This window comes from Lissotriton vulgaris, chromosome 3_1 (assembly GCF_964263255.1).
Source record: "Lissotriton vulgaris chromosome 3_1, aLisVul1.2, whole genome shotgun sequence".
NCBI lineage: Eukaryota > Metazoa > Chordata > Amphibia > Caudata > Salamandridae > Lissotriton > Lissotriton vulgaris.
The window spans coordinates 533,763,833-533,781,067 of record NC_141689.1 but is presented as its reverse complement, the minus strand read 5'-3'; the positions used below and the strand labels follow the sequence as shown (position 1 = coordinate 533,781,067).

Genomic DNA, 17,235 nt, shown 5'->3' with positions numbered 1-17,235 from the left:
AATACCAAGGTGCTCTCTTAGAGGGGGTAGTGTGGTGGAGCAGCCTTAAGCTTATCGGAGAGGAGTGTTCGATATCTGTTGCATACACACAGGCAATAAATGATACACACAACTCAATAAGGAGGATCTACACTAATTTATAAAAATAACACTTATCTTTAGGCACCAAGATCATCAAAATCAGGTAAGTTTTGGGTTATGAATTTTTACAGGTTTTAAAAATCAACACAGTGTAATTTCTGAAGAGGTGAATGTTATCCTAAAGAGGAAAACATATACGGCATACAGGTACTTTACAGCAACTTAAGGGACCAATCTTCTGGACGTAAGGTAAGTATGGGGCAGAGCCTAAGCCAGCACCAACAGGTCACCTCTGGCAGCACCTTGGCACCCGGGTGCAAAGGTGCTACACAGAGTTGGGTGCCCTGTGTAAGTCAATGGGGATCGATCCGGTCGGAAAGAGGCTCCAAGCTCCAAGCTCGGACTGGGGGAGCAGTCCGCTGAAACAACAAGGGGGCTCAAGTCTCACGATGATCTGGGACACCTTTGGTTCTCTTTTACTGAGGCCAGAGTGGCCGGGTGCCGATGTGTTCTGAGGAGTCAGGTTTTGATCACTGGAGACACTCATAGTAGAGGGGGCCTGCACACAGACGCTGCAGGCGGTGTTGGTGAGTCCACTGTGGGTAAACCCAATGTGGATTTCGTCTCTGAAGGGCCCGGGGACCACACTGGCACTGTTGGGCCACCTCAGCTTGGGCTTGGAGGCATAGGTGTAGTGGTGCTTTCCGGTGTGGGTTTTGACAGTCCGGAGTCCTCGCAGTTCTCTTTGGGTGCCTACAGGATGCAGGGGAGCAGCTCCGCTACTCCAGAGGAGTGCCTGGGTCTTGGGTGAAGTGCTGGTAGTCCCCCAGGCTTTTGGAGGCTCATCAGCTGCAGGAGGAGTTGTCCTTGGTGCAATTGCCGAAGACAGCAGGCAGGCCAGCAGGGTTGGCACCAAGTCAGTTGCAGCTTCTCTGTTCTTGCGGCTCTTCAGGCTCCTTCTTTTTTCAGGTCATCAGGATCTTATTTCCCGCAGCCAGGGGCTCCCCAAATTACTGGATTTATGGATGTTAGGGGAGTATATGTCAGCAGACATGGGTTACTTACCCCTGGGGTTACTAAACCACCAATATGACCACTTCCTCTGGGAAATGGGCATAACCTTGTCCCAGAGTTCCCAATTCTGCCATCACCAATAGGGCAGACCTTTACATTTCCCATCCACATCAGGGGTGGAACTAACTTGCGGGTGGACATGCCTCTCTACTAATTTTACTGCTTGTGAAGGCACCAAATGGGCCATGGTCGGCGGTTGGCATCCCCTCACCTCTGAGGGAAGCCAGACTTGCATACCAGAGGTGGTGTGCTCTATGAAGCTCTGTGCTTTGGAATGCTAATTTACAGGCCATCCTGTGGAAGGAGGTGTAACCACCTCCCGCCAGAGCGGGCTTTGTCCCCAACCTCCTGAGAGCGTAGGCCCTCACCCCCGGGGTCAGAAACTAGTCTGTGGTGGCAGGCTGGTCACCAGTCAGCCAGCATACTAGTAGTTGGTAGGTTTTCAGGGGGTACTTCTAAGGTGATCTCTGGGTGCATGTATTAATAAATCTATCACTGCAATCAGTGTGGGTTTATTAATACAAGATGTTTAATACCAAGCATCTTTAGTTTGTTAAGCCATCATGTAGCTGGGAAACTCATTTTGATCAGAGTCCAGCATATGTACTTAAAATGGCTTCCCTGGTAACTTTTACTGTCAGGAATTGAATTGGCCAGCAAGGGGGCATATCCGCTCAGGCAGTTATGCCCAGAAGTGGTACAGTACACCCTGCCTTAGGGCTGTAAGGCCTGCTGTAGGGGTAACTTACCTACACTGCATGCCGTGTCTGCAGGCATGGTCCCCAGGGCTGTGTGCCATGTCGTGTTGTCATTTTTGTCTGAACCAAGACACGCAGCCTGCAATGGCAGTATGCATAGGTTTGGTGAGGGGTCCATAAGGGTGCCACAATGCATTGGGTAAAATTGCAGTTTAGGTAAAAAGATCTGGCACTGGTAACCTGGTTAGCAGGAACAAAGTGCACGTTCTGTCAAAAATGCATCGAATACCAGACAAAAAGTGGGAGTGACCATGTCAATAGGGGCACTTTCCTTCACCAAGGATATTCACATTCCAGCTCAACATTCTAAGGGTATGACGTGTCATCCCTCATGCAACATCATTCCCTCCCGGTGTCCATGTATCCTGCCGGGTCAGAAAGCCCCTATCCTCCCCTCTATGGGTATCTCCACATCACTGCAAACCCTAGAACCGTGTCCCAACTAACCCCCACCCTACCTTACCATGCTGCTGCTCTTGAACTGGCGACCACCGCAATTCATCGTATGTCCATTGCGCTGATAGATAAACTGGATAGAACACAAATATCAGGATCCTGGTAACACATTTTCCCTATATTGGGTTGGGAGTGGCCCGTTGCAGCACTGATTACTCCCAGAAAAAACATCCGGCGGGCCCTTCACTGCTCAAATCCGCCCTGTTTGCACCTGGGAGCCCGTTTGTCAGATGATCTTGTCTGAGGTCATCGGTGTGATCAGAGTTGATGACCCATCCTCTGGGCGACACTCTCGGGACTTGTCCTAATCTGGGGTATCAGACACTACCTCTTGCAGGGATACCCATCTATTCTCAGATGCTGGACCCTTGTCGACATCATCTGCAGGGGACATCTCCATCATCAGCAGATGACATCTCCATTGCACACCTGCTAGGGCTGGACTGGAGTGTCATCTCTCCTACTAGTTGGCAATTGAAATCCCCGCTGCTCTAGTCAGTCCGCAGTGGTGAAGAAATGTGAACGATCCTTATCCATGATACCCAATTTCACCAGGAACAGCAAGGCGGATGTCCAGGGTTCTCAGGTGCTGTTTGACCCGCCTATAGGTGTCTCTCTGTCATTTGACCAACACTGTGTAAACCGGATAGGTATGAACATGTTGCACCTCCACGGTCCATGAGCAATGCGTGCGAGCCACCTGGAGTATTGTATACCAGTCTAGAAAGATCAACTGTCGAGCTACAATTGCTCTTGAAGGGCTTCTGGGCGGGGCGGCCAACCTGGCACTCTGTGTGCATGTTCCACACTAAATCAGTTGGAAGTTTTCCCAGCCAGTACCACTGATGCCAGACGATCTTCAAGAGAGAGGTCCATACTTCGACACTCCACCCATTCCTATACCCCAAACAGACAAATATTGTACGAAGAGAGGGGGTTTCTGCATCCTCCATTCTCTCCTGTAACCAGGACAGCTCCTACTCCATCCTCTGTAATTGTGTAGAGTGTTCGGTCACCGTAGGCCAAGTAAGAGCTAATGTGGATTCCATCTCAGCCACACGATCAAACAATTTCCAATTATCAACCCCAGGGAAATTCAACTCCTGGGTCATTGCATCGATTTTGAGTTCCAGGGCTGTTTTCGTATCCTTTATGGATGTCAAAATGGTGGATGAGTGGGATTCTGAATCTTGGGCCGGTGTGAATGCCAAGAGTACTTGGTCAATCAATCAATATTTGTTAAGAGCGCGACTACTCACCAGTGAGGGTCTCAAGGCGCTGGGGGTGCTGCAGGTCCAACTGGGCACTGAAGTTCAAATGAAGAGCCAGGTCTTGAGATCCATCCTGAATTCGGTCAGTGCCGGGGATAGCCTGCGGTGGAGAGGCATGGTATTCTAAGTTTTGCCAGCAAGGGCACCCCCGTGTGGTGTGGCAGGTCTTCTGGGGGGCCTTGACCACTTTTGACCCACCATAGTCTACGCCTCGGACGGTGTCCTGCTTCCTTCCTGGCCCCTCAGTACAGTGTGCCAGTCTGAGTCCACCACTGTAAGGCTCCGCTGGTATCAATGTACCAGGCAAGAAACATAACAGTGAGAGGCTACCGCCAGGTGATCTGGGCAAAAAAGTTGAGTAACGTAAGGAAAGGGCCGACTCATCCCCTCCTGAAGCCGATTCTCTAAAGTAGAAAAAAACGGCAAAGGAGGGGGGGGGGGCGGGGGCAGGGGGAGGGCACCAACAGCCTCCACAACGTTTGGATGTGTGAAGTCCAATAGCAGTACTCTGTAGGTCAATCAGTAGGTGATGGGGACAGGGGAGGAGAGAACAGACTTCTCGTCCCCCGACCCCAATTGCAGCGTGGCACCCAAGGAACGAGCACCCCAGTCTCTCTGTGCTCAATGGGGATCCCGGCTAGCACCACAAGTCATATGTTCCTCCAGGTTAGTATTGTATTCTATAATAATATGGCCAGGTCTCCCACCAAAGAAGGAATTTCCAGGGTGCCGGACTTAGTTCCTTCCAAGGCCCTCACAAGCTGCACGTCTTCACCCCCATTGCACCTTTCTCGTGGGAGGTGGGTCCCTTCCCTATAACGCACCTGGGTGGGCAAAGGTGCCTCTCTCCTGGGTCGTCGTCGTCTGACCGCAATGTTCTCTATGACCACGCTGTCATCTTGGGCGCGGTTGCTCCTTTTTGGCTCTCGCCTCGTCCAGCCGATTACTGGTCCTCCACCGGCTGCTGCTGTATCTCAAGCGGCCCGTCCAGTCTCCTGCCTTACAGAGCCACAACCCAGTCGGGAGACGGGAGGGTCGTCATTCCAGGATCACCATCAACTCAGACCAAAGGCGCCGTAGCCGTGCTATCGATTCCATGCGTACATTGCCTATGTCCCAGAGATGCCATTTTTTTATGTGCCTCTCCATGTGGGAGAAAACAAAACCCACAAAATTCAGACTATGTTAGTTCCAAAACAACTATTAGCAACAGCACTTTGGGTGCTGTAAACGCCCATCCTACACATTAGGTATGCTCTCCTTTATTGGAGATACTACAGATCTGCAGAAAATGTTGTGAGGAGGAAACAAATAGCATTAAAGTAAAAGCTCTCTCCAAAAATGTAATCACCGGAGGATATGCAACACACATATTAACTAAGGCAGAGAATGGGTTCAGAAAGTAAAAAGAATAGCTCTCTTATGCAAGGATACACTTCCAAGACACAAGATAGATTAGACTTTAATAATACATACTATCGGTTTAATCACGAAATTTATGAAATACCCAATAGACACTCGTTATTATCAATAGTACCAGGTTTGAATTTTTTTCCACTTCAAAACCCCCATTTATCACCTATGAGTGAGGATGTACTGTCTGAGACAGACTCAGTCCTAGCTGCCCCAAAACACTAAAATGCAAATACCCTTGGAAGGTCCCGAATGCCAGCTAGGGTTTTATACCTGTGGGTATTGTTCAGCATGCATGATAGTCATCAACAGGAAAGTTGAATTTAATTACAACACCAATTGGACATTTAATGTTAGACCCTGATTAATTGTCACACTACTTATGTGATTTATGTGATCTTCTGCAAATGTTGCAAGATTTATGTGGGAAATTGAGACACACTATCTTCATGCTAGAACATGAGGACAAAAGGATAAGAGTTAGCAATTGGATATGCACATCTGTTTCAAGTGGGTTGAGAAAGGTGAATGTCTTTTTCATGGTATTGACCATATACCAGCTATCCCTAGCAGGGGTAACCAAGATTTTTACTAAGGTAGATTTATAGATATGTCGCCTTTATGGCTGCCAAAATTGGACTTAACAAAGATCAGGAATTACATTATTTTCTTTAGCAACTTTATATGTTCCTTTTAGCACTGAATTGTTATTTTTTATATATTCTAATTTCTGGGAATAAGTACTGACATAGGGTGAATATTATGATCACTGTGCAGTTATGCAGAGGCATTCCAAGGCTCCACAGTATTGTTTTTATATAATAAATACTATTCCTCCATTAATGATTTTGATTAATTTGTTTCAGAATTTAAGGGATCATAGTTGTACAAAATTAAAAGATTAGGTTCTCCGATATACTCAAAAGCTCAGAGAATTTAGATTTTCAATATATGGTTTTGGTATTCACTGGAGAGAATGCTACTGCCGGTCGGAGCACTTATGGGTTGCATTATATATTTGACCATTCCAAAATGGCCCTGGATAAAACTCTAGATTTATTTTATCTCAAACCATAGCTGAGCAGAGCCAAATATCTTTGGGGTGTGGAATCCACACGTATCAGATTAGGAGGCGTTATGAGATTGAGCTAGGGTGCTATTTTGGGCACTGTGTGCATGTACAGTTGTAGACTTGTATTACACAGTTTAGAATTTAGTTAACATTGAAACTTTTAGAAAGTTGACATTTTCTTTAACCATTCTGTGCCTTTTGCACGTCTCTGAATACACGTCTGGGGTGGGTGACAGCTGGGCTTTGTGCATTCCCTCCAGACAGCGACACAGAAAGGAAGCTTAGGTGTGACTGATGGGCCTTCAATATCCTGATGGGTCAAGCTTGACAGGGTGGGAAGAAGGAGCTGATACTTGCACCTGATTGGGCTGTGCCTGCCCCCGCACAAAAAGCTACATACCCCTTCGTAGTGTTTCTGGATCCAGGGCAGGGAAACCGTGAATTTCAAAGGCCTCCCTGTAAAGTCTCGCCCACTTCAAAAGCACAACTGGGTTTAAGTACTGTAGGAGAATAGGGTCTGCAATCCTATGGTCACCCCCGATTTCTGCTTTTTGCTTCACTGGTTTACGACTTTCCCTGGCTGTGGGCCTGCCAATCAGACCCACAGTCTAGCTGTTCTCTCTCTAAATTGACAAGCAGGTACCTTAGGTGCATTTACCAAATGGTACTGGGCCACCTTATCAGTCCCTGTACAGCATACCTTAGGTATCCAGGGCATAGGTGTACCCAGGGCCTACCAGGGGCTGAAGCATGTATTATGCCACCTCTGGCTGGCCATCTAAACAGACACAACTGGCTGCACGACAGCTGGGGCAAGGTGGTGTAATCACCCTTTGCTTTAGATATAGTATCCCTATATCTAACCCTAAAATGGACACATATATTCCTATCAGTCACTCCTATGGCAGGCCTTATCAATCCTGAAGACAGAGTGCTTGGAATTATGTGAGATGGTGCTCTGGCATGAGCTGAGCCCGTTTGCAGCTTGCGGAACCAAGTCCTAATAGCTGTTCCATGATACCGCTATACCATATACTCTTAAGTGCATTATGATCCTCGCGGTCAAATGCTAACTTTGGTATAGCATTATCAAAACATGTCGAGTAAGGTGTCATACAAATTGGAATACTACCCCCTCGCCAATTCTGGCGACGGGGGTAGCATTCCACCCTTCTAGAGGGACATGACATGTATGTAACTGTGAACCCCGGTTAAAGTTAACTCGAGCCTCAGCATCACAATATGGATGCTGCCACCACAGACACAAGTCTGACCTCCTGCTGCTGGGAGTCCTTCCAGCGAGGGAGGCTCGGACAAAGGGTTTCCTGCCTTGGGAGGTGCTAGCACCACCCCAGACAGGATTTTGTGTATTAGGTAGGACAGGGCTGAAAGGAATGAGACATGCCTGGGGCACACAAGGTGTCCCTGTGCATATGCCGGTCTAAACCAGTTCCTGGGGCACTCCAGCCCCAGAGCTGGCGCAAGACCGGACAAAGGAAAGGTGGTGTAACCACCCCCCTTCCTGGTCCCACCCAGAGGAGGGACCTAGCCGTAGTGCAGCCCCCTTTAGCTGAATAAAGGTAGGAGCTGGTCCCATTCCAAATTAGATTATCCTGATCAACTTCACAAGAAGAAACTCTGGACCTCGACGTTCTGCTCCACAGAAGACAGAAGGAATCTCCCTTGTGGGCAAGGAGTGTCCACCCTGCATCTGCAGGCACCATCAGCGTACCGCGACTTCCCTTTGTCGTCTTCCTGCAAAGATCCAGACTTCAGAGCCCGACGAGACCCGGATTCCCAGACCTCTCTGACCTCTACCTACAACTCCAGCACAGCTGAGACCCGTGGGTGCGACGAGACACGTGGGACCGGCCATCTTGAAAGAAGCAGCACTTCGCTCCAGCACGACTCCTGAGGTATCCTCATCCAAGTGCTCTGGGGACTGAGAAGCCCCGACCCCGAGCAGCTCCTGCACCGATGACCAGCCCTCCAGCATCCACGAGATCTGCGTGGGACCCTTCTGCTTGCCTGCTGCTCGACGCGTTGTCTGGTCACTTGCCGGCTGGCTAGTGACCTCCTAGACGACGAACTCCGACAACTTTGCTGCTGGTCTGGTTGCTCCAGACTGGCCCTTGCTCCCTTCCAAAAGAGGAGAACCCCGGACCCTCCTGGTCCACTCCAGATGCCGTTTCCACTCACCGCGTGGGTTGCCTTTGCCAAGGCCTGTTGAACCCGAATCCGGAGACGACACCGCCGACAGCGAGAGCCTGCGTGGGACAGCTCGTGCCTCCATCCTGGTCGAAGACACCGCCTGGTCCACGTGGCTGCAGAGACAAGCGTCCACCTTCACCTGATCGCGACGACGACATCTGGTTCCACTCCTGGTTCCACTCCAGTCACTAGCTAGTGACTGAACATTGTCCCCTCTGCTTTCAGGTTCCTCTCTTCACCAATCCACCCTTGGATTGCACCGGACATCTTCCTCCTGTTCGCCTGCAGCATCTTTCTTCAAGGCTCCATAGACTTCGACGCAGAAACCCGACACGACTTCGCACCTATGCACCCGCAGCCTGTGGGTGAGGTAACACGAGCATTTCGGTGCTCAAGGGTAACTTGACTATCCTAGTGTCCAGTTCCATTGTCGTTTCAGTCCTATCTAGTCAGGAACGTCCGTACTCACCTTTTCTTTAAACTGTACTGTCCATAGACGTTTGTACGCATCTTGTGGTTCTGAAATTCTGGACCCTGCTGTGATATGGTACAGAGGTCCAACACTCGTGCTACAAAATGTCATCGTACCATGACGAATTTGGTATCAGCAGACCGGTAATGATTAAGACATTATCCCTATGCATTTGTGTCATGATTGAGTGATGCTAACACCCTTAAATCCTGGTTTCCGTTCTGAACCCTCGGACTCCATTTTGTGAACGGCATCCATCTTATGGCTTGCCCTCATATAGTCAATTGATTGAGCCCGAGTTTGATCTGAAAGGACACGTCCACCTTAGCTGACTTCCCCATGACCTGGCCAAACTGACTCCACTGCCTCCAGCCAAACCTGTTTGGGCAGCTCCTCGCCCAGTGGCCGAATCAGATAGCATCAATACATAACATGCCATAAACCATTCACTACATACAGGCCATGTTTTCTACACACATACACCTGTCCATTTTCCTTGTTTATGGCCAGTTTTACGACGAGGAGGTGCCCTGTTTTATTGGGGTTTCATCGATATCTGATGGGAGTTCTGGGCCTGGCTGGGTAATCCATCACGAACTGGACATCTAAAATATGGGTTGGTCATCATGACTTCGCTTTTTGTTCTATTTTGAAAATATGTATATGACCGTATTGTAAACTAAAGAATTCTTGCCTGCAGCTATCATTTTTGTATAAAAGGAGAAGGCTGGTTCTGTAAAAACGAACAGTCTCCTGAGAACTTACGACCCGTGCTGTTGTACTTCTAGGACACATGTTACTTGGTTGCAGCCAATAAAACTCGATCTCTGACTTCACCTAGAAGACTCTGTGTTTCTGTGGTCCGGAACAGGGAGAACTCAGAGGTCTTCGGGTGTTATCCCCTGGCACCACCGGGTTCCTAAAAACCCGGCACCTCAATCTAGCGTGTGAGTTCACACTCTGCACACGCGCTCCGTGGGCCTCCCATTACCTACCTCAAGTTAGTATAGCGTGGTCCCAGCGATCCTACAACCTCTGGACAGCTCCATTCCTTTAATTGACTTTCACATTCCACTTACTTAGTATATGGTTTGTCGTGCCCCTAGGGCACCATTGTAAATCGTGCAACTTAAACGTATTTTTCCTAAGAGTTTGTCATGTGCTTAGCCCTCTGACCTCATAAAGAGTTCAGAGGTGTATGTTAGTTAATAAATAACTGTTTATTTTCATAACAACCTGTGTGGTGTCCTTTTCATTTGGTATTCAAAGGTTATATGTGGTAAAACAGCTGGCTTCACATGCCATTCAGAGTTTAGCCTAAAGACTGCTTTTGTCCACGCTACTAGGATAGCTGGTCTATAAGGTTGACTTACAACCAATCACCATAAGGGTTGTTTGGACTGATACAAGGTGATCACTAGAACTAGTGAGCATCATATATCAGGCCAACTTCTCACAAGTACTGGGCCACTGACACCACCACTTCAGCATACTTCTGGACCCAAGGACATTCTGTTACAAAAAAGGACCGCTGCGTTGCCTAAAAGGACTGTCAACTCTGCTGGACTCCTGCTTTACTGGGACTGCCCTGCTGCCTACCGCCCTCATTGTCTGGGAGTGAGAAGGACTGGACCTGCATCTGTACATCTCCAGAGACAACGTGACTTTTAGGGCTTGCTGGCTTGCCTCCTGTTCTGAACTCTCAGGGACATCAAAGATTTCTACCAACCCTGCTACAGCCTCTGGACTCTATCAACTGTGAGTCCTGCCCTGCTAAGTGGTGCCACTCCAGTCCTGGGCCATTGGAAGTGGGTTTTCTGCAAAATCCATGCATCGCTGTTGTTGCGCCGGTCGGAGCAGAAGCACCTCCTTCACCGCCGACGCATCGCTGCTCCAGGACATTGCATAGCTGGCTGCTCAGCAACAATGCATCACCTTCATCGTAAATAGTTCGCAGACGACGCACCTACGACTACGTGAATCAGAATCAATGTATCGCCTACATTCGAAGGGGCCGACGCATCGCCTCCTCTAATCCCCGTACTGGGTCTTCGACGTGTCTCACCCTCCATCCAAGGTACTTTTCCATTGAGACAAGGTTGTCCCTATATCCGACTCACACTCCATCGACGTTGGTCTGAACTTTTGGATTTACCCCAGTCAAGTGTGACCAGATGGCCCAGATTGGAGCTTTATGCTTTTAAACACTGTATTTGCGGATATTCTTTAAAAAGTCATAACCCCAGTTCTACTTATTGGATTTTTGTTGTTTAGGTCTTATTTTGCTCAATAAATTAAGCTCTATTCATCTAACATCATGTGGATTATTTTGTGTGGTGGTTTTACTGTTTTAAGTGTTGCACAAATACTTTACCCATTGCCTCCTAAGTTAAGCCTGCCTGGTCTGTGCCAAGCTACCACAGGGTGAGCACAGATTAATTTAAGGTGTGTAACTGCTTACCCTGACTAGGATTGTGGTCCCTACTTGGACAGGGTGCGTACCTCTGCCAACTAGAGATCCAGCTTCTAACATATAGTTATAGGGTTTGGGTTTTGTGAGACTATTGACTCTGAGAAGTAGTCACTATTTGTATATATAAAAATTGTGGTACGGTATTGTAACTATAACAGTCTTTTATAAATTAGTAAAGAAGATTATTTGAAATATTAACACTGGAGAACCGGAGTTATAGGTAAGTAACTAATTTCTTCTCCAACATTAGCTCTTTATTATATTCACATGCTTGTATCAGAACAGCAAGGAGTACATAACGTTTAGATTAAAGCAGAAAGCCGGCTCATCATTACTGAAACAGGTTAAGGAGGACTGCCTGCCTCACTGTTGACCCAGCTGCTGTGTTTATGACCAGGCGCTAGTGCTTTGTAACTAAGTGCCTGACAATCCAGGTAGCTGCATGTCTGATGTCTTTTAAAAGCACACCAGCCCACAGCACAACAGTCCTCTCCATGATCCTGGTTGAAGGAGCCCTTACTCTGCCCTGGAGTGGATACTTTGATTTGCTGTGCCAGAAAGTGATGCAGGCTGACATCTAACCTACTAGCCCTTGCTTGGGGAATCAGTCCCTTTCTGGATGGCTGAAGGACACAAACAGTTGCTCAGATGAGCATATGTCATCTATCTAGTCCATGTAAAATTTAATGCAGCCGCGTACATCCAGCAGGTACAATGAGGTTTCAGTTAAAGGTGTCGGATTTTGGAACAATTAGCATAGAATGAGAGGCTCATTCAGATGGATGGCAGTAGGGACCAAAAGAATTAATTTAGTGTTGGTCAGTGTGATGACTTTGTCCCTTGTAAAGCAGAGAAAGGGCTCTTTCGTAGTAAATGATTGTATCTCTCCTACTCTCCTTGTCGATGTAAGTACCAGAAAAAGCTAGAGTCACTACACCCCCTAGATGGCCACTTCCTCTCGGGAGTAGGTATCACCCTGTACCAGAATTCCTAATTCCACCACACAAAAGGAGGAATTCCTAATTTAGTGTTCACCTCAGGAGGTTCACTCTAGAGGTGTGCCCAACCTGGCACTGCAACATGCCGCCTCCATAGCTAACTTTGCCGCATGTCCTGAGGCCAGATGGCAGAGGCCTTTGAAGCCTCATGCCGTGATATGCTGATTGACCAGTCTTCCTGGAGAGCAGGCATTGTTTCTGTCCTCAGAGAGCGGGCTCTCACCTCCTTGGGGTCAGAAACTAGTCTGTGTTGGCAGGGTGGACTGGACCAGTCAGCCAGCCACCACACTAGAAGGCTAGTATGGTTCAGAGGGTACTCCTAAGGTACGCTCTGGATGCATCTATTAATAAATCCATCACTGGAATCAAAGTGGGTTTATTAATATGAGGTGTTTGATACTAAACACCATAGGTTTTAGTGAAGCCATTAAGTAACTGGAAAACTCGTTCTGACCAGTGACCAGTACATACTTTAAGGTGGCTTCCCTGCTCACTTGCATTATTAGAACTAAACATCACAGCTGCAAATTTGCTCATGCAGATATGTCCTCACATGAAATATAATGTATCCTGCCTCAGGGCTCGAAGTCCAGCTGTAGGGGTGATTTACATCTATTAGATGCAGTGACTGACATTGTACAAAGAAGTGTTTAATGTCATGTTTTCACTCATGGTTTGCCCCATGTCACACAGTCTGCACTGGCAGTCTGCGTGGAATTTGTATGTGGGTCCCTTAGGGTGGCATGCTGCAGCCCTTAGGGACATTCTTTAACACCATGCCCTAGGTACCCGGTGTACCATTTACTGCGGACTTGCTGGAGTGCTAAAGCCCTTAGCCAATTGTACCTAACAAATAGACTTCTCCTTGTTTAGAGAAAGAGCGCTGGCACAGAGGTCTGGTAGGCAGATCTCAGTCCAAAATCAGAATCTGGTTGCTAAAAGGGGGCAGAAAGTGGGAGGGGTGGGGAGGTGAGGTGGGAAGGGGGAAACTGCAACTAGGAGTCTGGAGGGCATTTTCAGTGGGATTGATTTAAGTGAGGACAGACTCAGGAGTTCGCAGTAAGGAGTCTGCTGTACTGGGGCCTGAGAATCAGGGTACAGTGATTCACCTTCGCCTCCTTAGTACTCTGGGGATTATTGGAAATTTAAGGAAAAATGTATGGAAATAAATTGAACCATTTGATTGCCAACGTATTCTTGCTTCCTGGCAACCAAACCTTGCTGGCGTACAGCTGGCATTTCTTGTTGTTAAGGATGGCGAACAAGTAGAGTCTGGAACAGCCCCACTTGTGGAAGATCTAGTCCATTTAATGCTGAAGGTGCTCCCGCATCCTGGCTGATGAGGGCTGAAAGCCCGAAACCGGTCCTAGGAAGCTTGTTTCCAGTCCAGGGAGGACCTGGCCTGGCAGTTCGGGCTGGACTATTCCCATTGGGCACAGGGTCAAGAGTGATTTGCATATGGCTGGGTCCAAAATGGAATGGCATGGTGAGGAAAAGAAAGATGGATTTAGGCCCAGATCTCTGTACTGGGGTGTATGTAGGACATTGTTCTGCATTCTGTGCATAAATTGTTCTTTTTACATTTGTCACCCCAAGTGGACGGGTATGCGCAGACATGGGTCCTGTGCTCTCCATGCCACTGGTGTCAAGCTATCCTGGCTGATGAGGGCAGAAAGCCCGAAACCGGTCCTAGGATGCTTGTTTCCAGTCCAGGGAGGACCTGGCCTGGCAGTTCGGACTGGACTGTACCCATTGGAGACTGATGAAGACTGATTTCTATATGGCTGGATCCAAACTGGAATGGCATGGTGAGCAAAAAAAACGATGGATTTAGGCCCAGATCTTTGTATTGGGGTGAATGTATGACATTGTTCTGCATTCGGTCGATGAATTGTTCTTTTTGAAGGTGCTCCCGCTTGTGGCAGTGTGATAGCATGGAGTGTGACTACCTGATCCTTTTCAGTCCTGGTAAGTCCCCCTCAGTGATGCTGACCTGGCCAGAAGGTAGAGCCCAATAGCAGATGCAACTATTCATTCTTGGAAATGTAAAATATTGACATTGTTTTGTCTGTCGTGATGAAGACTGCTTGACCTACCAATCTGAAGAAGAATGATTGCAGGTTCAGTCTTATGGCACACTGCTCCAGGAAATTGATGTGGAACATTCTTTCTGCATCAGACCACAGGCATCTGGTCGACAGTTCCTGTATGTGACCTCCCCAGCACCCTGTGGAGGCAACCACCGTTAGCAATACTAGGTCTGATGAAGGGTGGAAAAAGAGGCCTACATAGGAATTTGTGGGGAGCCTCCACCATAGCAGTGCCTGCTTCAGCCATCTAGTGACTAGGACTATGTTGTTCCATGAGCCATCCATTTGCTTCCACTGATTGTCCAGTTCTTGTTGAACAGGCCTCACCCATAGCCTGCAATAGGTTATAAGGCAAATGCAGGATGGCATTAGGACCAGCTGAGATTTGTATTGCCTGACCTTAACTGACAGCTTGGCACAGAAGTCCTTCACCATGACTTGGAGCTTCAGCTGTGTTCCTCTCCACAAAAGGAAACACCCTTCCCAACTGCATGTCCAGTATTGCTACCAAGAATTGAAGCCTTGTTACTGGTTCTACAGAGGACTTGTTGACGTTTAGTGTCAGTCCCAACCTGTGAAACAAAATGATGCAGGCAGCAGTAGAAGCCTTTCTTCCTTCTCTTGACAGAACCTTGAAGAGCAGGCCGTCCAAGTACATGTACATTTCGAGGCCTTGTAATCAGAGGAAGGCAGTAAGTGGCGCTAGACACTGGGTAAAAATCCAGGGTAATGATTAGAGGCGGAACGGAAGCCTGTTGAATGAATGGATGGATAGTGCTGCACGCCATCGAAAAGCAGAGGTATTTCCTGTGTTTCTGGTGTATAGGGATGTGGAAATAAGTATCCTGAAGGTCTAGACAGGTCAGGTAATATACTTCGTTAAGCAAGAAAAAGTCTTGGTTGTGCGGTTTTCTTTTTTTTTTTATTCAAAAATAATCTGGGGAAAAAATCCTGGTCTTTCTGGGATATCTGGATCCTCTGTCTCACACCTTTGAGAAGTAAGTGGAGAATTTCCTGTTGTAGACCCCGAAGGTGAAGATGATGTTCCTTTTTAGGTGGGCAGACAGGTGGTTTCTGCGCAAACTCCAGCGTATGTCTCCAGTTTACAACCTGCCGCACATATGTTCTCTTCCTCTAAGGCCTCTTCCTCAAATCCAATGATGTAGTACACATTCAGCTGCATAGAACTGTATGACGCCTCAGATGTAATGTCCTGACCGCCTAGATCTTCCTCTAGCTCAGTCAAAAATCTTAGTGGAAACACTTGCTGTCACCTTTCTAGGTGAGAAGGTATCTGGCGCTGAAAAATATGGCAATGGCTGTATGGTCGCTAAGGTGGTGTGCATAATTCCTGGGTTTGCCAGAGATGGTGAAAGAAGGGTTGGCAACAGGGATGTCATCAACAACGTTCTCTTCTCAGTAGTCAAGAAGGCTTGTCCGATAGTTAAAAAGGGGTATGTCATTGACGAGGTGGATTACAACAGTGGCCTTTTCCTTCCATGTTGACGAGGATGACCAGTGAGGATGGCAGTTCAGTTAGGTTGTCAAGAACGCTAGACGTTTGTGCAGCCTTTTGCACAGGTTGGATGGAGTTTGCCGTTCCTTGAGGGTTTTTCTAAGGAAACTCCAGTTTTTTCCTGTGAGGACGTTGGTTGTAAGCACAGCTCTGGGAACTCTGCATTTCATTTTCTGTGCTGCCTTTGTGGAAGTGCTTGGCAAGAAGCACTTTTCATGGATTCAACCCCAGACAAAGGGTCATTCCCCTTAGATGAAGGGTATGTTTTTTTTCATCAGTAAATATAGTGCCAGCCTATTCTTTGTCTTTCAAAGTCTTGGGAGGAAAGGCTCCACCAACATCAAAGCGTGAAGCCTTGTGCACTGGATAAAAGCAATAAATACATTGCTCATGTGAGTCATAAGATAGATCGTTTTATGTCCACGGGCATTGCAGGAGCTGAAAAGAGATTTTTTCTGTCAGTCATGATGCTGGTGGTGACAGAGCACGGGTCTTCCTGGCCCTGGAAATTGAGCTTACCCACAAAATTACCCTAAATCATGCTTCAGTACTTTGAAAGTTAAAGATAAGGGTGGTTCAATTCCTCGTTAGCTCATGAAAGTAAGAGGATAAGGTCACTGGGAGGTTGGGGAAGGGCTCTTCTCAGAGATTCCCTCACACATGACATGCAGTAAAAATCTGAGCTATGGAAGCTTATCACTTACACCTCAATAGCAAAAATGTGGATTATTTCAAATGAGGTAGATGCGCTTTTAACCAAACACTGCGGTTACTTTAACAAAGTTTACTGCTGGTCAGACTTACATTGGATTCCCAGCCCGACGATGTGCATATATGAAAGATACAATGGTGGAGAACAATTAGATTTTATTATTGAGGTGAAATCTGTTAAACAAAAAAAAAAGAAACTTAAATTCATGCTGCAAAGATGCTTTACGTTACTGAGTTTGAACTAGTCGGATGAATAAAACTGAATGTGCAATAACTTAATTTTTATATAGCGACTCATACTCCACTTTTGTTGTTTCTAAGTGAGGCTACGTGGAAGAGACAAGGTATTTTGTGGAATGGCTGCAAAAGTCTCAGCCACTGGCAGTCCAATCCACCCATTTCAAAACCATCTATATGCAAATGAAAACTGCTAGACTAGGTCCCCTCTTAACAGCAACGCAAGCAACCCACAGATCAGTCAGGTTTCAAAAGTGAGGTATAGCTTCAGCTTTTGGTAGAATAAGCATGGGCCCATGTTTTGGCATACATATCGCACTTGGGAAGTCGCAATAATATAAATAAAAAAAATAACTCCACACAGTTCATTAGTGATGTGCCTGGAAAAGTTTCAGCCGTTGG

General features: G+C 47.3%; 1 protein-coding gene across 1 annotated transcript in view; it reads right to left on the bottom strand.

Annotated features, from left to right (window-relative positions):
- ANKRA2 (ankyrin repeat family A member 2) overlaps nucleotides 1-17,235 on the bottom strand; it is a 118,026-nt gene that overhangs the window by 15,387 nt on the left and 85,404 nt on the right. The window lies entirely within an intron of this gene.